Genomic DNA, 23,850 nt, shown 5'->3' on the forward strand with positions numbered 1-23,850 from the left:
GTTCAGGACTAGACTACCATTTCCATAAGCAGATTGAGTCCCTAAAGAACAGAAACCTGTGTCTTTATTCACCATCGAAGAAGATGAACAACAACTTGCATTTATATAGCACCTTTAATGTAGTAAAATGTCCCAAGGTACTTCACAGGAATGCTATCAAACAAAAATTTAACACTGAGCCACATAAGGCAATATTAGGACAGATGGCCAAAAGCTTGGTCACAGAGATAGGTTTTAAGGAGCATTTTAAAGGAGGAGAGAGAGGTAGCGAGGTGGAAAGGTTTAGGGTGGTAATTTTTGGGCCTAGGGCCTAGGCAGTTGAGTGATTAAAATCGGGCATACGCAAGACGCCAGAATTGGAGGAGCAGAGAGATCTCGGAGGGTTTTAAGGCTGAAGGGGGTTACAGAGATAGGGTGGGATGAGGTCATGGAGGGATTTGAAAATGAGGATGAGAATTTTAAAATGGAGGTGTTGCTGGACTGGGAGCCAGTATAGGTCAGTGAGCACAGGGGTGATGGGTGAATGGGACTTGGCGTGAGTTAGGATATGAGCAGCAGAGTTTTGGATAAGCTCAAGTTGATGTAGGGTGGAAGATGGGAGGCCGGCCAGGAGAACGAGTATGGGCCACTGTTCCAAGGTTTAATTGACCCAGAACACTGGTAAACCACTTACTGGAGAATGTAAGTGTTGCCCACTACATTTTTCCATCAACCCAGAAGGCAGAAAATAACTAAGTGGCATGGGCTAAAATTACTTTGTCACATTTATTTATAGATGAAATAATGTATAGAAGCAAAAAACAAAGCAAGATACCAAACATCACAACAATAGTATATTTTAAGTCTACAAGTGTTTAATGTAACTCCTTCCCAAAAAAATTGCTTCTTGCTGTCTATTGGCAAGTGACTGTTCCTTTGGATGAAACAGTGAAGTTGTCTCTTTCATAGATCTTTAAGATGAGATATTTCATGTGGATGATGTGAGCTTCAATTTGACCACAGAACCTGGATGTCTTCCAGACCTGAAGACTTAGCAGCTAGAACTGGTTTTCACCTGTGGTGCTTCTGAAATGTTTTGAGCTCTTAATACATTTATTGGAAAGTTGGACTGGGCCTATTTGGCAAGTCTGAATGTGTATATAACACCTTAATACAATGTCGAGGATACTTGAGATGTTTATTCTACAAGTTGAACAATGCCTACAAGTTTTCATGGGGTGCAGTGAGAAATATCATCATGACCAATGATTTCGCATCAATTGTTCTCTATATATTACGCATTACTGAAACAGAAATTAAAATTTAAGAGAGCACTTTATGTTTAAAGTGCTTACTTCCCACTCTGTTTGAAAGGAAAATATTAACATGCATGTTTGTTGCTTTTCAGAAAATATTGTCATTGTAGCAGCCCATGCTCGTCTCAAAGCAGCTCCAATCATTTTCAATGGCAGCGTACACATTGAACCGACCAGGGAGCTGATCCTGAATGACTGATTGATTTACACTAATGTTATAGACATGCCAATGGAGAGCACTGCAGTGTCACGGAGCTCCAGATTGATTCCCAGATTAGTCTGAAATGCTGGGTCCCATTGCAGTGAATGGAGTCACTTTGAGATGTACCGGGTGAGACATGATCTACAGTGAAAAATAAGGCTGGAACAACAGAATGCAAACAAAGTTCAAGTAGTTGGGTGGGAGGGTAAGCTGTGAGGAGGATGTCGTGAAACTCCAGTACGATTTGGACAGGTTGGGTGATTGGGCAGAAACATGGCAAATGCACTATAATGTGGATAAATGTGAGGTTATCCACTTTGGTGGCAAAAACAGGAAGGCAGATTATTATTTGAATGGCAATAGATTGGGAGAAGGGGAACTGCAAAGAGACCTGGGTGTTATTGTGCACCAGTCGCTGAAGGTAAGCATGCAGGTGCAGCAGGCGGTTAAGAAGGCAAATGGTATGTTGGCCTTCGTAGCAAGAGGGTTCGAGTACAGGAACAAGGATGTCTTGCTGCAGTTGTACAGGGCCTTGGTGAGACCGCACCTTGAGTATTGTGTGCAGTTTTGGTCACCTTACCTGAGGAAGGACGTTCGTGCCATGGAGGGAGTGCAGCGAAGATTCACCAGGCTGATACCTGGGATGGCAGGAATGACGTACGAGGAGAGATTGTGTCGATTGGGCTTATACTCACTGGAGTTTAGAAGATTGAGAGGGGATCTCATCGAAACCTATAAAATTCTGTCAGGTCTGGACAGACTAGATGCAGAAAGGATGTTTCTGATGGCCGGGGAGTCCAGAACCAGGGGTTATAGTCTAAGGATAAGGGGTAAGCCATTTAGGACTGAAATGAGGAGGAATTTCTTCACCCAGAGAGTGGTGAACCTGTGGAATTCTCTGCCACAGAGGGCGGTGGAGGCCAGTTCATTAAATATATTCAAGAAAGAGTTGGATATATTTCTTGAGGCTAAAGGGATCAATGGATATGGGGAGAAGGCAGGGACAGGGTACTGAATTTGGATGATCAGCCATGATCTCATTGAATGGCGGAGCAGGCTCGAAGGGCCGAATGGCCTACTCCTGCTCCTATCTTCTATGTTTCTATGTTAGTTTATCAAGGGCATCTCAACTATGGCTTCTGTTCCTACGTCCCAATACTCTGCAAATAATATGTTATTCTGTATAATATATATATAAATATACAGCAAGTTGTTGTCCTTTCCCACGTTCAGTTTGCCTTCTAGTTGCACACACTGCAGGGGAATTGTTGTAGACAGTAATATAGTCTGCTCCTGCTTATATGTCACTTATTTAGACCAGAGACGATATTAGGATTGATTTTGTTAACTAATATAGGGAAATACTGTAACAAAAGCAAAATACTACAGAAGCTGGAAATTTGAAATAAAAACAGAAAATGCTGGAAATACTCAGCACATCAGGCTGAATCTATATATATAAAGGAATCGATCTGTCTGTCTGTCTGTCCTTCTGTCTGTCCTCGGGTGTGCGTCTGTCCGGCTATGCGCTCGAAAGTTATACGGCGTACCTACGCGCGCGTTACCTCCGAAGAAAGCTTACACTTCCGGGACACTCGTAAGCGTATTTACTTTTCGGTCGGACGAAAATTGTTCGCGCCTTATGCAAAAAACCTTCAAAATTAAACTCATTATCTGCTACTTAGCATTGATTGACTGACGTCAAGGTTCGACCAATCCTGTGCCGTCACGATTGACCAATCCTACAGTACGGTCCCCTGATGGTTGGCCAATCGGTGTGCGTGTGTGTGGGCGGGACTAATCGTTTTCATCTCAGGGATGTGGCAGCCATTGTTTCACTGCCATTACTTCAGCTTCCAGCTCAAACTACTTTGATCATCCAGCTTTGAAAAAGTTAGTATCTCTTTTAAAAATAACATAAGATTTACCAAAAACGTTTTATAAGTACTTTCACTTTCATCTTTCACGGTATTAAAAGGTAGAAATGTTGCCCGGCAGCAGATTCACACAGGGAGAGAGAGACAGGGCCTGAAAGCCCTTTGATCATCCAGCTTTGAAAAAGTTAGTTTCTCTTTTAAAAATAACATAAGATTTACCAAAAACCTTTTATAAGTACTTTCACTTTCATCTTTCAAGGTATTAAAAGGTAGAAATGTTGCCCGGCAGCAGATTCACAAAGGGACACAGACAGGGCCCAAAAGCCTAGAACTCGATTTAAAATGTTGCCCGGCACCAGATTCACAGAGGGACACAGGGAGGCCCCAAAGCCTCGCACTCGATAGTATCTATATATATAAACGGATACTTCTTTCTGTCTGTCCTTCTGTCTGTCCTTCTGTCTGTCCTCGGGTGTGCGTCTGTCCGGCTATGCGCTCGAAAGTTACAGAGCATACCTACGCGTGCGTTACGTCGAAAGAAAGCTCACCATTCCAAAACGATGGTAAGCGTATTTACGTTTCGGCCGGACAAAAATTGCGCTCGCGGTATCCGAAAAACGTTCAACATTCCGCTCATTAGCATCTCATTAGAGTCATAGAGTCATAGAGTTATACAGCACGGATAGAGGCCCTTCGGCCCATCGTGTCTGCGCCGGCCATCAAGCCCTGTCTAATCTAATCCCATATTCCAGCATTTGGTCCGTAGCCTTGTATGCTGTGGCATTTCAAGTGCTCATCCAAATGCTTCTTAAATGTTGTGAGGGTTCCTGCCTCCACAACCCTTTCAGGCAGTGAGTTCCAGACTCCAACCACCCTCTGGGTGAAAAAGTTCTTTCTCAAATCCCCTCTAAACCTCCCGCCCTTTACCTTGCATCTATGCCCCCTAGTTATTGACCCCTCTACTAAGGGAAAAAGCTCCTCAGCATCCATCCTATCTATGCCCCACATAATTTTGTACACGTCAATCATGTCCCCCCTCAGCCTCCTCTGCTCCAAGGAAAACAAACCCAATCTGCCCAGTCTCTCTTCATAGCTGAAGCGCTCCAGCCCTGGTAACATCCTGGTGAACCTCCTCTGCACCCTCTCCAACGCGATCACATCCTTCCTGTAGTGTGGCGACCAGAACTGCACACAGTATTCCAGCTGTGGCCTAACCAGTGTTTTATACAGCTCCATCATAACCTCCTTGCTCTTATATTCAATGCCTCGGCTAATGAAGGCAAGTATCCCATATGCCTTTTTTACCACCTTATCCACCTGTTCCGCCACCTTCAGGGATCTGTGTACTTGCACACCCAGATCCCTCTGACCCTCCGTCTTGCCTAGGGTCTTACCATTCATTGTGTATTCCCTTGCCTTGTTAGTCCCCCCAAAGTGCATCACCTCGCACTTTTCCGGGTTAAATTCCATTTGCCACTGTTCCACCCATCTGACCAACCCATCTATATCGTCCTGCAGACTGAGGCTACCCTCCTCGCTATTTACCACCCTACCAATTTTTGTATCATCCGCGAACTTACTGATCATACCTTTTACATTCATATCCAAGTCATTAATGTAGACCACAAACAGCAAGGGACCCAGCACCGATCCCTGTGGTACCCCACTGGCCACAGGCTTCCAGTCACAAAAACAACCTTCGACCATCACCCTCTGCCTTCTGCCACTAAGCCAGTTTTGTATCCAATGTGCCAAGGCACCCTGGATTCCATGGGCTCTTACCTTCTTGACCAGTCTCCTGTGCGGGACTTTATCGAAGGCCTTACTGAAATCCATGTATACCACATCCACTGCGTTACCCTCATCCACACACCTAGTCACCCCCTCAAAAAATTCAATCAAATTAGTCAGACATGATCTTCCCTTGACAAAGCCATGTTGACTATCCCTGATTAATCCTTGCCTCTCCAAGTGGAGACAAATTTTGTCCCTCAGAATTTTTTCCAATAATTTTCCTACCACTGATGTTAGGCTCACTGGCCTGTAGTTCCCCGGTTTTTCCCTACTTCCCTTCTTGAATAATGGTACTACATTAGCAGTTCTCCAGTCCTCTGGCACATCCCCTGTGGCCAGAGAGGTCCTGAATATATGTGTTAGAGCCCCCGCAATCTCTTCCTTTGTCTCACACAGCAGCCTGGGATACATTTCATCCGGGCCTGGGGATTTATCAAATTTTAGGCCAGCTAAAACCATCAATACCTCCTCCCTCTCGATGTTAATATGTTCGAGCATATCACAGTCCCCCCACCCTATTTCTATGTCTACATCGTCCTTCTCCATAGTGAAAACAGATGCAAAAAATTCATTTAGAACCCCTCCTACATCTTCCGGCTCCACACACAGATTGCCACTTTTGTCCCTAATGGGCCCTATTTTTTCCCTAGTTATCCTCTTACCCTTAATATACTTATAAAACATCTTAGGATTTTCCTTTATTTTGCTCGCCAGTGTTATTTCATGGCCCCTCCTTGATCTCCTAATTTCTTTTTTAAGTATCCCCCTGCACTTTTTGTAGTCCTCTAGGGCTACCTCCGTCTTTAGCCTTTTGTATCTGCCAAAAGCCCTCCTTTTTTTCCTAATCCATTCTCGTATATCCCCTGACATCCAAGGTTCCCTGTGGTTTTTGGAACCACCCTTGACCTTTACGGGAACATGTTGCCATTGTATGATCTCAATCTCCCTTCTGAAAGCCTCCCATTGCTCCGATGCAGATTTTCCTACAAGTAGCTGATCCCAGTCCATTTTGGCCAGATCCTGCCTTATCCTATTAAAATCGGCCTTCCCCCAATTTAGAACCTTTATTTCCGGCCCATCCATGTCCTTTTCCATGACCACCTTAAATCTTACCATATTATGGTCACTGTCACCAAAGTGCTCACCTACTAGCACTTTTTCCACTTGGCCAGCCACATTCCCTAGAATTAGGTCCAGTACCGCCCCCTCTCTTGCAGGACTTTCTACATGCTGGCTCAAAAAGCTCTCTTGGATGCACTTTAAGAATTCTACACCCTCTGAGTCTTTCACACTCTGACTATCCCAGTTAATATTGGGGAAGTTGAAATCCCCCATTATTATTACCCTATTATTTGCACATTTCTCTGAGATTTGCCTACATATCTGTTCCTCTATCTCCCCCTGACTGTTTGGAGGCCTATAGTACACTCCCAGCAAAGTGCTTGCCCCCTTTTTGTTTTTAAGCTCCACCCATATGGCCTCATTAGAGGAACCTGCTAATATATCATCCCTCCTTACTGCAGTAATTGACTCCTTAATTAATATTGCGACACCCCCTCCTCTTATACCTCCCTCTCTGTCTCGCCTGAAGATTCTGTACCCCGGAATATTGAGCTGCCAGTCTTGCCCCTCCCTCAACCATGTCTCCGTGATAGCAACAATATCATACTCCCATGTGTTTATCAACACCTTCAGTTCATCCACCTTATTTGCAAGACTCCTTGCATTAAAATAGATGCCATCCAGCCTTGCCCTTATATATTTGCCCTGTCTACCAAGCTGACTTGTTTTTTTCTCTATAATTGGCAGCACATCACCCCCTATTTCAGCTCCCCTCTGTATCCCATCCCCCTGCCAAGTTAGTTTAAACCCCCCCCAACAGTGCTAGCAAACCTCCCCGCAAGGATATTTGTCCCGCTCTGGTTCAGGTGCAACCCGTCCGACTTGTACAAGTCATTAGCGATAGAGTGACCTCGAGGTCGACCAATCGTACGCCGGGTTGCTGGCGTGTGCGGCTGGGCCCTCCTACGGTCGAGTGACGGGACGATTGACCAATCCTACGCTTCGGTCACTTGACGGTCGACCAATCGGTGCATGTGTGGACGGGCCTTATCGTTCTGAACCGAGGTGAGTCGCCGCCATCTTGATTCCAAACTTTTCCTTTCTTTTTCCCGCTTTCTGCATCTTTAAAAAAAACGTTGCTTTTAAAACACATATTGTTTTTAAAAAAAGTTAATTACTTTCTAAATCTTTTATCTAATCTCATTAATTTTCCTACCTTTCCCCGTTTTTCCAGGTAGGCCTCGAAGCCTCGGCCTCTCCTCCGCACCCACGCCTGAGCTAGGCACCTCACGGCCCCAGTCAACAAGCGGCCCCCCGATCGCCACCATCTTTGTGAAGGCTGGAGGGGCGGGCCTCAGCCGAGCGCCGCTACCGCCATCTTAGTAAAGGCTGGTGCGGCGGTGGCGGCACGGAGCTCCGCGGAGCAGGAGCGCGGCGGCGTCTAACTGCCCCCCCGCCCCCCCCCCACAGTCTGTCTCTCTCTCTCTTCCCCGCGCCTCCTGAATGCGTGGGGGAAGAGGCCCGGGGCACCGTGGCCGCTTTCGGAGACTTCAACTCCGTGACAGGTGAGGAGGGTCTTTGTTAACGCAATCGGTCGCTCGGGCCCAGAGATCGGGAGGCGGAGAGGGGAGGAGGGTTACCAAGGCAACCGGGGCTCGGGCGGGGGGGGCGGGGTCTCTCTGCTCTTGAAGCCGGCTCGGGCGGGGGGGCGGGGCTCCAGAGATCGGGCCTCCGGAGATTGCGTGGGGGGGGGGGGGCGAGCCTCGGGAGATCACGGGGGGGGGGAGGGGGGGGGCGAGCCTCGGGAGATTGCGGGGGGGGGCGGCGAGCCTCGGGAGATCACGGGGGGGGGGCGAGCCTCGGGAGATCGCGGGGGGCGAGCCTCGGGAGATCGCAGGGGGGGGGCGAGCCTCGGGAGATCGCGGGGGGGGGGATGGGGGTGGTGAGCCTCGGGAGATCGCGGGGCGAGCCTCGGCGGGGGGCCGGGCCGAGCCTCGGGGGGGCGAGCCTCCCTAACCCCCTCCTCTACCCCCCGCTCCCTCTCCCCTCCCCTCCCCCCGCTCCCTCTCCCCTCCCCTCCCCCCCGCTCCCTCTCCCCTCCCCCCGCTCCCTCTGCCCTTCCCCCCTCCTCCCCCTCCCCCTCCCCCCTCCTCCCCCTCCTCCCCCCTCCCCCCTCCTCCCCCTCCCCTCCCCTCCTCCCCCTCCTCCTCCCCTCTCCCCCCTCCCCCTCCCCTTCCCCCTCCCCTTCCCCCCTCCCCTTCCCCCCTCCCCTCCCCTCCCCTTCCCCCTCCCCCTCCCCTTCCCTTCCCCCCTCTACTTCCCCCCTCTTCCCCCCAGTCACTCTCTCTCTTCCCCCCAGTCGCTCTCTCTCTTCCCCCCAGTCGCTCTCTCTCTTCCCCCCAGTCGCTCTTTCTCTTCCCCCAGTCGCTCTCTCTCTCTTTCCCACAGTCGCTCTCTCTTCCCCCCAGTCGCTCTCTCTCTTCCCCCCAGTCGCTCTCTCTCTTCCCCCCAGTCGCTCTCTCTCTTCCCCCCAGTCGCCCTCTCTCTTCGCCCAGTCGCTCTCTCTCTTTTCCCCCAGTCGCTCTCTCTCTTCCCCCCAGTCGCTCTCTCTCTTCCCCCCCAGTCGCTCTCTCTCTTCCCCCCCAGTCGCTCTCTCTCTTCCCCCCCAGCCGCGCTCTCTCTTCCCCCCAGACGCTCTCTCTCTTCCCCCCCGTCGCTCTCTCTCTTCCCCCCAGTCGCTCTCTCTCTTCCCCCCCAGTCGCTCTCTCTCTTCCCCCCCAGTCACTCTCTCTCTTCCCCCCCAGTCGCTCTCTCTCTTCCCCCCCCCACCAGTCGCTCTCTCTCTTTCCCCCCCCTCACCAGTCGCTCTCTCTCTCTCTCTTCCAACAACAACATGCCCTCGAAAAAGCCTCAGCACCGCCGGGCACTCCAGCTAGTCTATCTATCTATATATATAAATCGGTCGATCTGTCTGTCTGTCATTCTGTCATTCTGTCTGTCATCGCGTGTGCGTCTGTCGGGCTATGCGCTCGAAAGTTACAGGGCGTACCTACGCGCGCGTTACCTCCAAAGAAAGCTTACGCTTCCGAGACAGTTTTAAGCGTATTTACGTTTCGGCCGGGCTAACATCGCGCCCGCGGTATCCCAAAAACCTTCAACATTCCGCTCATTAGCATCTCATTATCCGCTCATTAGCGACAGAGTGACCTCGAGCTCGACCAATCGTACGCCGGGTTGCTGGCGTGTGCCGCCGGGCCAATCGGTGCATGTGTGGCCGAGCCTTATCGTTCTGAGCCGAGGTGAGTCGCCGCCATCTTGCTTCCATTCTTTTCCCTACTTTCTGCGTCTTTCTTTTCAAATATACATTTCCAACAAAATAAAATTGAATTTATTAAATTGTTTTAAAAAAAATCACTCATTTGTAAACCTAACCTGAACATTCTTTTTCCTACCTTTCCCCGTTTTTTCCTTAGGCCTCAAAGCCTGCGCCTTTCTTGCCCAGCCAGGCCCGAGCTAGGTGATTGCGCTTCTGCTAAGCTCCTCACCGCCCCCCCCCCGCCGTGTCACGTTACCCAGGGCAACGGCGGTCAGCCACGAGGGTCAGGGTGCGCGCGCAGCAGGAGCAGGTGAGATGCGGCGTCTCTGTTCCGCGCTCGGCGGGGGGGGGGCGGGGCTCGGCCGTCTCTCAGAGCCGCAATCGGGCTCGGCCGGGGGGGGGGCGAGGCTCGGCCGCCTGCCGTCTCTCAGAGCCGCAATCGGGCTCGGCCGGGGGGGGCGGGGCTCGGCCGCCGGCCGTCTCTCAGAGCCGCAATCGGCCCTCGGCCGGGGGGGGTTGGGGGGCGTGGCTTGGCCGCCGGCCGTCTCTCAGAGCCGCAATCGGGCTCGGCCGGGGGGGGCGGCGGGGGCTCGGCCCGCCCGGCCGTCTCTCAGAGCCGCAATCGGGCTCAGCCGGGGGGGGCGGGGCTCGGCCGCCCGCCGTCTCTCAGAGCCGCAATCGGGCTCGGCCGGGGGGGGGGGCGGGGCTCGGCCGCCGGCCGTCTCTCAGAGCCGCAATCCGGGCTCGGCCGGGGGGGTGGGGGCGGGGCTCGGAGAGTGGGGCTCTCGGCCTGGGCCCCACCCCGCCCCTTCCCCCCACGCCCCCCCCTTCCGCCCCCCTTCCCCCCCGCCCCCATGCCCTTCTCCCCCCGCCCCCTTCCCCCCTCCCTTCCCCCCCCGCCCCTTTCCCCTCCCTCCCTTTCCCTTCCCCCCTCCCTTCCCCCCCTCCTTTCCCCCCTCCCTTTCCCCCGCCCCTTCCCCCCCGCCCCTTCCCCCCGCCCTCCCTTCTCCCCCGCTCTCTTCCCCCCACCCGCTCTCCTCTCTTCCCCCCAGTCGCTCTCTTTCTACCCCCCAGTCGCTCTCTCTCTTCCCCCCCAGTCGCGCTCTCTCTCTCTCTTCTCCCCCCCCCAGTCGCTCTCTCTCTCTACTCTTCCAACAACAACATGCCCTTGAAAAAGCCTCAGCACCGCCGGGCACTTCAGCTAGTATTTATATATATAAACGAGTCGATCTGTCTGTCTGTCCTTCTGTCCTCGGGTGTGCGTCTGTCCGGCTATGCACTCGAAAGTTATAGAGCGTACCTACGCGCGCGTTACCTCTGAAGAAAGCTTACGCTTCCGGGACGGTCGTAAGCGTATTTACTTATCGGTCGCACGAAAATTGTTCGCACCTTATGCAAAACACCTTCAAAATTAAACTCATTATCTGCTACTTAGCATTGATTGACTGACGTCAAGGTTCCCACCAATCCTGTGCCGTCACGATTGACCAATCCTACAGTACGGTCCCCTGATGGTTGGCCAATCGGTGTGTGTGTGTGTGGGCGGGACTAATCGTTTTCATCTCAGGGATGTGGCAGCCATTGTTTCACTGCCATTACTTCAGCTTCCCAGCTCAAACTACTTTGATCATCCCAGGCTTTGAAAAAGTTAGTATCTCTTTTAAAAATAACATAAGATTTACCAAAAATGTTTTATAAGTACTTTCACTTTCATCTTTCAAGGTATTAAAAGGTAGAAATGTTGCCCGCCAGCAGATTGAGAGAGGGACACAGACAGGGCCCAAAAGCCTGGGACTCGATTTAAAATGTTGCCTCGCAGCAGATTCACAGAGGGACACAGAGAGGCCCAAAGCCTGGCACTCGATTTAAACCGCCCGCCCCAAAACAGCCCTGGCAAAGCCGGGCTCCCCTAGCTAGTATACTATATAACAACAACAATATAGTAGGTACTCGACAGTGATCAGTAGGCAGTAATTCTTTTGAGGGTGTTTAGACTGAAGCTGGAGAGGTTTACGATCATTTTCTACTCCCAACATGAGATTATTGCCGTAAAAGCTTTTCAGTTGTATCTTGCTTTGTTTTTCTAATACATATATTTATTTTGTGGGATGATTTTACTGTATTTTAATCTATTTTTGTTGCAATAGTGGGCATCAATGGAAATTTAGACTGCTAGTGTACTCTACATTAGTAATATATACTGACAGTCACATTGAAAGATTAGTAGGGGCTAGAAATTCGTTATAGCCAAGGAATGGGTCGTGCCAGTAGAAAAGTTGGAGAATTAGCGCCAGGCACAAATGTTTTAGACTGCACACAAAATTTGTCCTCACTGCTCAATAAAATGATTCAAGTCCTATATTCCAGTCTTAAAATCCAAGCTCATTGGCGTTACCCTTAAAAGCTGGACCAATATCGGGTGCAGTCTAATCACAACTCATCATTGTCACGAGATGTTTTCACTAATTAAAGGGGAGGTTCATTGATGCTGCAGCACCTCATTCTCAGCATTGCTGGCTGTGCAGCTGCCTCAGCAAGCAGAAGCAGAACAAGGAGAAGGAGCCGGAGAACTGAATGAGGTGTGCTCATGGCAGGTCCACGCCCCAGGGAGAGAGCCCGCAGATTCTGCGATGAAGCATTGGAGGCATTGGTTTTTGCTGTGGAGAGATGGAGGGCGGTGCTCTACCCAACAAGTGGCAGGACACCCTCAACACAAGTCTTACGCACCATGTGGAGGGAGGTAGCGCAGCACATCTCGGGCAGCACTGTGGTCCCCAGGACCCACACACAGTGCAGGAAGAAATTTAATGACCTCACTCGGGTGGTCAGGGTGAGTGAATGCTTCAACAAATGCTACATACCACAATCTGTACCGCAGTCTTCACACACTGCCCAAAGCACCACACCCCAGCACTCACCCACCAACAATCTGTACCTACCAACACTCACACCGACATCTCACACCTTGCACACAATGACAGCTATTCAACTATGGCAGGCACATCACCCAAACTCATTGCTCCACACTCACTCACACTTTCCTTTCTCTTGCAGGCCAAGGTGGTGCACAGCAGGAGGGAGGAGGAGCGCACAAGCAGGGGACAAGCTGACACACAACCACTATGTGCGCTGGAGAATCAAGTGCTGCAAATCATTGGGCGGCAGGTGGTGGGCACCGTGGCCACCGGCAATATTGACCCCCTTGGGGACAACAACAATATGTTCATCCCTACTCCTTCTTCTCGCATCCCACTTCCCCCTCACCCCACAAACGTTTCGCACTTTCCAGCTAATCATGCTGTATGCATGCTGTTCTCCCTTCCTGCCCCCCTCACCTCACCTTAACCTGACTCTTGTGCCTTTATGCTTTCAGGTAATCAGCAAGCACCTGAGCAGCCTGTCCCTGAGGGCATGGTAGAGAGCGAGGCGGGAGAAGAGGAGGAGGAAGAACACACCGAGTCACTGCATGCCTCACCCACAGACACCAGCTCAGATACTGGCACGACGCATTCTTTAGTGGCTAGTATAGTAGCGGGATCTGCACAGGGTGAGACACCGGGGATGAGTGGGATGTAGCAAGGCCAGGGGGAAAGGGTAGCTCGGGGGCCAGCTCCCCAGAGGACGAGTTCGCACGCAAGTTCTGCTGCACAGGACTCAGATGAGGACCTCGATGGGGAGGCCTTTAGAAGAAGGGTGATGGGCATGCACAGGGAGATGATAGATTCAATGGAAAGGCTGCCTGAGAGCCTCTTGGCAATGGTAAGGAGCATGGAGGAGTCCGCCTCCAACATTGCAAAAGGCTCTGCGCGCACACCATGGAGCCCATCATTTCCAGTCTGCAAAGGATGGTAGACTCCCAGAGAGACTGTGGCAACCCAGTCCTGATGCCGTGTGTGATGGGCGATCTGGCGGAAGCGACGCAATGTCTTAATGCTGTAATGCAGTCTATGCTTGGTGGCATCCAATCTCAGACTGCTCTCATGCAGTCTCAGCTTGATGCCATGCAAGCTCTGACTGCTGCCATCGTGGCTGGGTCTACCACCGTCGACTGGGGCTTTCACGGTGTCACAACAGGCCAGTAGTTTGTGCTCCAACATTTTGCTAGGGTTGCTAAGGTGCTGCCCCGTGGGAGTGGCATTGCATCAGTGGAGCAGGAAGCTGCTGTCCTCTCTCAGGAAGACAGCATTCCTGTTCCCACCACTGCCACCCCACCATTGCCCTTGTCGCTGCCTGTCATCCAGCCAGCCCAGACTGCTGCTGCCCATGCTGAGGTGGTGCAGTCTACAGCCGGACCTACCAGGTCCAGAGCTGGTCGAGGACATACTGCAAGGCCATCTGAAGTCTCCCGCATGGACACTCAGCAGCCTTCCACCAGCCCTGCTGCAGCCACTGGGCCAACACTTCATAAGAGCACTAGAGCAGGAAAAGGCACAGTAATGACAGGCACTAAGGGATTGCACAAGGGTGAAAAGTAAATATTTTTGTTGTAAATATGTGTCCACTAGTTTTTGATAAATTTATTACTTCACTTAACATTCTTTTGTGTTTCTCATTTCAGCTTTGCACTGTGATATGGCCTGATGTAAGAAAATTACTAGGCACTTGGTCTAAGCATTAAACAAAGCTTTAATCAACTGTTTTACAATATGGAGGTCTAGTTGTGTCCTTCACTAGTTCCTGTTAAGAATGTCCTGTGCAAGCTGGGCCCGTGCCCGAGTATTTATACTCTCCCTGGACAGCGCCACCTGTAGGCCGCTCAGTATTATTTCATAAGTCTTTCTTTCATGAATGACTGATTCATGTCATGGCCCATGAGAGGGATGGCATGATGGGGATGTGGTAAGCAAAGGGGATCTGGGGATTAAGTCATCCTGGTGTGAGGCTAGATGTCTGTTTGCAGGAGGTGGCAGAGTTCTGTGACCACCTCCTTGGTGAAGTGGAGCCATCTAATACACTGCTCCTCGCTTAATTGAAGATAGGAGAAGTGCTCTCGGAATACCCTCAGAGAGCTCTAATGTCCCTCCTCATCTCTCTGTGCACATGTTCCTGTATTTCTCGCTGCCTACTCTCCCTCCACTGTAGATCCTGGAGGGTGAGGTGGTATGCCAGTACAGCCCCCATTAATGTTACCAAGGGGGTGATTTTGCCAATGGGGAGCTTTTGGAGGCGGGACTTCCACTTGTCGGGTTTCAGTCCCGCCTCCATCAACTTCTGGCCAACCCACGCTATATTCCCTTGATTGACCTTGTTAAGCCCGCCCAGCGGGCTTAGCAGGCCAATTAAGGGAAAGCTGGTTGCAGACAACATCAACGTATGATGTTTCATCTGTCAAAAATTTTTGACAGATGAATTGTCATCATTTGACAGCTCTGTGAAGCTTTTGCAGAAATGAGATGGTTGTTGAGGCTAGATGTCAGTTTCCATAAGCAGCCCTCCTATAAATCACAGAATGGATTCATAGGACTGAATTTTGCTGGCGCTCAGAGTGCGGGTTTGGAGGTGGGTCTGTTGTCAAAATCACAAAGATTGACAGTGGGTCGGTATCCCGCTGTAAACCCACCTCAGTGTCAGTTTCCCAAGTGTTGGGTCTGTCATCCCTGAACAGAACAGACGCCAAGCGATGGGTCAGCCAATTTAGATAATTAAAAGATTATTAAAAGGTAGTTAAGAACCATTTTCCCATGTACTTACCATTTTACCTTGGTTTTCAACAAGGTTCCCAGACAACGGTTATCACGTCAAGTAATATGTCGGGTTCTCAATGACTGTGGATTGCTGTGAATAGGTGAAAGCTGCAAAAGTGGTATAAAACCTACCATTTCACAGCTGGTCACTTCCCAATCTTAGAAGCTGGAGCATTAATGATTTGGAACCCACTTTTGAGCTTTATGCCCTTCTGAAGTGTTTGGAGTAATCTCTCTATCCACTGTCACCTCCTTGGAACAACCTATCTCAATATTGACAGATTACTTCTGTCATCTCAACCTCACCTGCCATCTATTCCATCAGCATCGGTGCCCTTGAAAAACTCTCACATTGATCCTCAGAATCCCAACATGATCAGCATCACTGGATACACCAGCAGCACCAACATCCGCACCAACCTTTTCCGTAATCAATAGAGGCTGCACTGGAACCAACATCACCTGTGCACATTGCTGCCCAGGATGCCAGCGATGGCCTCACCATGGCCAGATTTGCTTCACTTAACACTGTACACCCTGGCTGCCACATGATGCACCTGGTTGGCAGCACCCCACACTAGCACCATAAAGCACCCCTACAATGTCCAAGCCATTCCTTTCACACTCATCACCATTGTGGGGGGGGGGATGTGGAGGGGGGAGGGACGTATGTCTCATCATTCACTGCAACTCACTAAACCACTTCCAAAGGTGCACACAAATCTGTTCAAGAACGCAAAGTGTTCAAAATAAAGATTTCAGTGTTTGACAGCACATTACCAGAAACCTCACATGAATATTGGCTAAACCACCCAAGTGCCCACCCTTGTGTATTGTTAGTTGGTATGCTTGCAATAGGATGAGGGTGAGTGTGAGGAGTGGCTAGTGAAATGGGGAAGTGATAATGTAGATAGAGAGGGATGGGTGGAGGTACAAGGTAAGTTGGTGTGAGTAAAGATGTGCAGGAGTAGGGTAGGGAAGGCAGAGTGATGGGGATGAGGTTGAGTGTGGCTTTGCAGTAACATTTTGTGATCTACTGAGATCATTGAAAGGTTTGCGCCACTGCAGCCTGGTCCTCCTGACGACATCCCTGCTTGTGCCTTCCTGTGTAATGTGCAACCAGGCTGCGTTGATCTCCTGGGGAGGAGGCTTCTGCCCATTGGGAGGGAAGAGAACCTCCCTGTGTGTTGTGACTCCCTCCTTAAGCATATGGAGGGAGTCATGGGTGAGCCTGGGTGCAGCCGTGCACCTTTGTGCAGTGCTTGTCAGTGTTTGCCTCAATGCTGCAGATCACTGACAGCAGAACTGTCAAAATCAGGATCGAGACAGATGCGAGGTCCCCACATGCCACGGATGTTGCCCGCCAGGGACCCACCGAGGTTGGATAAATCCAGCCCGAAAAATGGTTACAGCATGGAAAAAGGCCATTCGGCCTGTTGAGCCCTTGCTGGCTCTCTGCAAGAGCACTTCAGCTAGTCCCACTCTCCCGCCCTTTCCCCGTAGCCCAGCAAATTTCTTTCCTTCAGATACTTATCCAACTCCCTTTTGAAAGCCGTGATTGAATCTGCCTCCACCACGCTTTCAGGCATTGCATTCCAGATCTTAACCACTCGCGGCGTAAAAAAGTTTTTTCTTACATTGCCATTGGTTCTTTTGTCAATCACCTTAAATCTGTGTCTTCTGGTTCTCGACCATTCTGCCAATGGGAACAGTTTCTCTCTATCTACTCTGTCCAGACCACTCATGATTTTGAACACCTCTATCAAATCTCCTCTCAATCTTCTCTGCTCCAAGGAGAACAATCCCAGCTTCTCCAGTCTATCAACGTAACTGCAGTCACTCATTCCTGGAATCATTCTCGTAAATCTTTTCTGCACCCTCTCTAAGGCCTTCACATACTTCCTATAGTGTGGCACCCAGAATTGGACACAGTACTCCAGTTGGGGCCAAACCAGTGTTTTATACAGGTTCATCATAATTTCCACACTTTTGTACTCTATACCTCTCTTCATGAAGCCCAGGATCCCGTAAGCCTTTTTAAACTGCTTTCTCAACCTGCCCTGCCACCTTCAATGATTTGTGCACACATATCCCTAGGTCTCTCTGTTCGTGCACCCTCATCAGGATTGTACCGCTTAGTTTATGTGTCCTCTCCTCATTTTTCTACCAAAATGTATCAATTCACACTTTTCTGCGTTAAATTTCATCTGCCACGTGTCCGTCCATTTCACCAGCTTGTCTTTGTCTTCCTGAAGTCTCTCTCCTCCTCACTGTTCACTATACTTCCAAGTTCTGTGTCATCTGCAAATTTTGAAATTGTGCCCTGTACACCCATGTCCAAGTCATTAATATATCAAGAAAAGCAGTGGTCCTAGAACCGACCCCTGGGGAACACCACTGTATACCTTCCTCCTGTCCGAAAAACAACCGTTCACCACTACTCTCTGTTTCCTATCACTTAGCCAATTCCGTATCCATGCTGCCACTGTCCCTTTTATTCCATGGGCTTCAACTTTGCTGGCAAGCCTATTATGTGGCACTTTGTCGAACGCCTTTTGGAAGTCCATGTACACTATGTCAACTGCATTACCCTCATCAACCCTCTTTGTTACCTCATCAAAGAACTCAATCAAGTTAGTTAAATATGATTTGACTTTAACATATCCGTGCTGGATTTCCTTAATTAATCCACACTTGTCCAAGTGATTGTTAATTTTCTCCCTGATTACTGTTTCTAAAAGCGTCCCCACTACTGAGGTCAAACTGACTGGCCTGTAGTTGCTAGGTTTATCTTTACACCCTTTTTTGAACAATGGTGTAACGTTTGCAATTCTCCAGTCCTCTGGCACCACCCCTGTATCTATGGATGATCAGAATATTATGGCCAGTACCTCCGCGATTTCTGCCCTCAATTCCCTCAGCATCCTAGGATGCATCCCATCCACTCCTGGTGACTTATCTACTTTAAGTACAGCCAACCTTTTTAATACCTCATCTTTATCAATTTTTATCCTATCAAGTATCTCCACTACCTCCTCCTTTACTGTGTCTATGGCAGCATCCTCTTCCTTGGTGAAGACAGATACAAAGTACTCGTTTAGTACCTCAGCCATACCCTCTGCCTCCATGCGTAGGTCTCCTTTTTGGTCTCTAATAGGCCCCACCCCTCCTCTTTCTACCCTTTTACTATTTATATACCTACAGAAGACATTTGGATTACCTTTTATGTTGGCTGCAATTCTATTCTCATACCCTCTCTTTGCCCCTCTTATTTTCTTTTTCACTTCTCCTCTGACCTTTCTATATAAAGCCTGATTCTCAGATGTATTTGCAACCTGACATCTGTCATATGCACTCTTTTTCTGCTTCATCATATTCTCGATCTCTTTCATCATCCTGAGAGCCCTGACTTTAGTTGCCCTGCCTTTCCCCCCAGCGCAAGTGTACCTCAACTGTACCTGAACTATTCCCTCTTTAAAGGCAGCCTGTTTCTCCATTACAATTTTGCCTGCCAATCTTTGATTCCAGTTTACCTGGGCCAGATCCATTCTCACCCCACTGAAATTGGCCTTCCCCCAGTTAAACATTTTTACTCTAGCTTGCTCCCTGTCCTTTTCCATAGCTAATCTAAACCTTATGATAATATGATCACTGTTCCATAAATGTTCATCTATTGACACTTGCTCCACTTGTATCCTTTTTTACCCATGTGTACAATTTAATATTTCGCCCCTACAGCATAGAAATTACTGTTGCCAATATTAGTGGACAAATGCTAAATACATTGATCTGACATTCCTCTGTCCACTGTTTTAACACAAGCACTAACTGTATTAATGCCTCTGCTAAAATAACAGATGGACTTGTTAAACCGAAAGTCATTTCTAACCATACATGTGTGCTGTGTTTTTATTCACTACAGTAGGGAAATTGTAAACATGTTCTTTATAAATACGTTCAGGATTTTGCTACAAAAAATGCAGAGGAATTTTTGCCTGAAGATCACATGTTTGTTGCCCAAATGCGGAGATAAGATAATATTAATTGGAATTACTCCCACCTCTTTTATTATGATGAAAGACACATCTGTTCCATGTAGCAGAAGTTGTTCTGACTTGTGTAATTTTCTTTTGGATGACAGGGTTTTCCCAGTCAGAGGCAATATAGTGGATGCAGATAGCCATGAGTTGATAGGGAGGGGTGCAGGGTGGTGTCATCAAGGGACTAAATCAATGATTTAATCACTGCAAGACGTTCTGAATTTAACCTGCCCTCTTCTCAATGGTCTCAGAAACACGTATGTAAGCTCCTCCATTGCTGCAATTATGTAACTAAACTGTACCGAGCAGTTTCAGTTCTTTATTCTGCACCGAGTTAGCTGTTCTTGGCTAGGCTGGTAGTTTTGGTACTAAAATTTGTCTCACCAACCCTGACATTTCCTGCTCCTAACTTAATCAGTGAGAACTGCTGGAAATTGCACATACTGGATGTTAAGTGGGGATAGGGTGAAGTTTGTCTGTGATGTCTTCCATGGTTAACTAACCTGAGAAGTTGTCAGAAGGAAGCTGATACCAATTGGACCAGATCCCAGCAAGAGGTAATTATTTTTGTTTCATTTTATATTGACTTTTCTCTGCTCTCCATTTTGTTTAGTTCCCTGAGTGAAGAGAAGTGACCTGCTGCTCTTCATGCTACTAGTAAATGAATGGTATGGCCAAGGTAAACCTTTCTTTGTGGAGAATTGAAATTTAGCAGTTCCCTTATTGGAGCAGGTAAAATAGGGACTTGTTTTCAGGGTGATCCTGTGGTACTGTGCAATTGTTTCTATTCACTTTCATTGTACAGAATTCCTGATCTACACATGCACAGAATTACTCAATCCTAATCCAAATGTAAAATTCGTCCCATTTTATCTAAGCAGTGAAAGTTACCCCTGGATTCACTTGATGATAACAATGTATACTAGAAGTCTAATTAGTTTGCAGTAAAATAACTTTTTGTTTGATGTAATTGTTAAATAAGATGTAGTTGAGTCTGGAATGGGCTACTTTTGTCTGTGCTTTACAGAAGCTGTACATTGGTTAGGAACCTGCTGTATTATATTAATTGAACGGAGTGGTAGAGAGATATTTTACATGACAGTACTGTCAAAAATAATTTGCGTTGTGTCATGGTGTTTTTCTTAATTTTTTGTGCTCATCAAGTTGAGGGAATGGAACTCTTCCCATATCAGGCATCCAGTTCCACATCAAGCCCACCCAGGTCAGGCACACCAGAGACCGACACAGAGTAAAGATCCATCTACTCTACTCCTCACCTTCAAACTCAGAAGAACATCAGCTTCTACATCACTGTGACATTTTTCCATTTCCTGCACTAGCCATCCTATGGCCTCTTAGTGCCATATGTTACATAGAATTACATAGATTTGCATGGAAGGTACAGCACATAAACAGGCCATTCAGCCCAACTGATCTATGCCAGTGTTTATGCTCCACACAAGCCTCCTCCCACCCCTCTTCATCTAACTTTATCAGAATAACCTTCTATGCCTTTCTCCCACATATGTTTATCTAGCAACCCCTTAAATGCATCAATGCTATTTGCCTCAACTACTCCTTGTGGTAGCATGTTCCACATTCTAACCACTCTCTGGGTAAAGAAGTTTCTCCTAAATTCCCTATTGTATTTATTAGTGACTCTTATATTTATGGCCCCTAGTTTTGGTTTCCCCCACAAGTGGAAACATCTTCTCTATGTCAAATCCTTTCATAATTTTAATCAGGTCACCCCTCAGCCTTCTCTTTTTTAGAGAAAAGAGCCCCAGCCTTCAATCTTTCCTGATAGGTATAACCTCTCAGTTCTGGTATCATCTTTGTAAATCATTTCTGTACCTTCTCCAGTGCTACTGGAAATCAGAACTGTGCACAGTACTCTGAGTGTGGTCTAACTAAGGTTCCATACAAGTTAATTTCTCTGCTTTACAATTATATCCCTCTGAAAATGAATCCCAGTTCATTGTTTGCTTTTTTATGACCTTATTAACCTGCATCGATACTTTTAGTGATCTGCGTATCTGTACCCCTAGATCCCTTTGCTCCTCTACCCCATTTAGACTCTTATTTTCCAAGGAATATCTGGCCTCCTTATTCTCCTACCAAAAAGCACCACATGTTTTACTTACCGTTTTGGCAGCATCCACCAGCAGTCCCTTTACAGACCACTAGATTGGCTGCTGTGTGCCTGAGAAAACTGAACACAGCATGCATGGCACATGCTGTTCAGTCGCGAAACAGCTTCAGAAAGGGAGCTGAAATAGCCGTTGGGCCCCCGATTTGCATAGGCAATGGACCTAATGCTTGTTTCAGGTGGGTGCCCTGGTCGACTACAGGGCAACCTAATCAATATGGCGTGCAGCTTATACCTAGCGTGGAATGAGCACGTGCATGCCTCACGCCACACTGATCCCTTCGGCACTCATTTATCGCCTGAAAAACGGATGCTGTGCGATCCAATTTCTAGGGCATGCTCTCCCAGTGGCAAAGTATTTTCTCCAATACAGTCTTCCTTTTTACAGATTTAAATAGCTCCCGTTGGGGTCTGTGGTCTTTTTGCTTTATTTCTGCCAATATTTGAGTTTGATTGCAGCAGATCTCTAAACAGCAGACTTTCTCTTCCTGAGCACATGTACTGGAAGCCTCATGGTGTCAGCATATATTCGCCCTGACTTTACAATTTCCAGAGGTTTCAGACTGATTCTAAAACTGGAAGTCAAAGTTCTGTTCTGGAGGAATGGGTGTAAATTGGCTCTCAGACTCTGGAGCGATTTGTTTTAAGTTGATTTGGTGTAGTACAAACTCATCCTTAAATTGCTTAAATGTTATCTTTCAAGTTCCCTCAGTGTAGTTGGGTATGCTGGCTGAAATTATTCTCACATGGCATTAGAAGTCAAACTGAGTTCGTTTAGGACATTTAATCTGGTTCATGAAGTGAAGTCACTACTTTATAAATAGATGCTTGTGAAACCAAATGATGTGTGAAGTGCCTTCTAGCTGGGGCTTCATGCTTTCCACACTATTCCGGTGTGATCCCTGTGCAGACTGAGGAGAGCCAAACATTTTGCAAAAATGCAAATTGTTTAAAATAATTCCATTTATGTCAATGAGCTGTTGACTGTACCTGAAAGTGATCCCAAACAAAACAAATATTCATAATACACGGTGAACATCAATTTTTTAAAACAATTTGGTCGCCCCAGTTCCTCTTTATTCTTTCAGTGCTGTGTACTATCCTCCGGTTCAGCGGTATACCTGCTGTCCGTGTTGTGTACTATCCTCTGGTTGAGCGGTATACCTGCTGTCCGTGTTGTGTACCATCCTCTGGTTGAGCGGTATACCTGCTGTCCGTGTTGTGTACCATCCTCTGGTTGAGCGGTATACCTGCTGTCCGTGTTGTGTACCATCCTCTGGTTGAGCGGTATACCTGCTGTCCGTGTTGTGTACCATCCTCTGGTTGAGCGGTATACCTGCTGTCCGTGTTGTGTACCATCCTCTGATTGAGCGGTATACCTGCTGTCCGTGTTGTGTACCATCCTCTGGTTGAGCGGTATACCTGCTGTCCGTGCTGTGTACCATCCTCTGGTTGAGCGGTATACCTGCTGTCCGTGCTGTGTACTATCCTCTGGTTGAGCGGTATACCTGATGTCCGTGTTGTGTACCATCCTCTGGTTGAGCGGTATACCTGCTGTCCGTGTTGTGTACCATCCTCTGGTTGAGCGGCATACCTGCTGTCCGTGTTGTGTACCATCCTCTGGTTCAGCGGTATACCTGCTGTCCATGCTGTGTACTATCCTCTGGTTGAGTGGTATACCTACTGCCCGTGTTGTGTACTATCCACTGGTTGAGCGGTATACCTTCTGTCCGTGCTGTGTACTATCCTCTGGTTGAGCGATATACCTGCTGTCCGTGCTGTGTACTATCCTCTGGTTGAGTGGTATACCTACTGTCCGTGTTGTGTACTATCCTCTGGTTGAGCGGTATACCTTCTGTCCGTGCTGTGTACTATCCTCTGGTTGAGCGATATACCTGCTGTCCGTGCTGTGTACTATCCTCTGGTTGAGCGGTATACCTGCTGTCCGTGCTGTGTACTATCCTCTGGTTGAGCGGTATACCTTCTGTCCGTGCTGTGTACTCTCCTCTGGTTGAGCGGTATACCTGCTGTCCGTGTTGTGTACCATCCTCTGGTTCAGCGGTATACCTGCTGTCCATGCTGTGTACTATCCTCTGGTTGAGTGGTATACCTTCTGTCCATGCTGTGTACTCTCCTCTGGTTGAGCGGTATACCTGCTGTCCGTGTTGTGTACCATCCTCTGGTTCAGCGGTATACCTGCTGTCCATGCTGTGTACTATCCTCTGGTTGAGTGGTATACCTCCTGTCCGTGCTGTGTACTATCCTCTGGTTGAGTGGTATACCTACTGTCCGTGCTGTGTACTATCCTCTGGTTGAGTGGCATACCTCCTGTCCGTGCTGTGTACTATCCTCTGGTTGAGTGGTATACCTGCTGTCCGTGCTGTGTACTATCCTCTGGTTGAGTGGTATACCTGCTGTCCGTGCTGTGTAC

Source organism: Somniosus microcephalus, chromosome 15 (assembly GCF_052327205.1).
Source record: "Somniosus microcephalus isolate GS21.2 chromosome 15, FLI_Smic_1.0, whole genome shotgun sequence".
Classification (NCBI taxonomy): domain Eukaryota; kingdom Metazoa; phylum Chordata; class Chondrichthyes; order Squaliformes; family Somniosidae; genus Somniosus; species Somniosus microcephalus.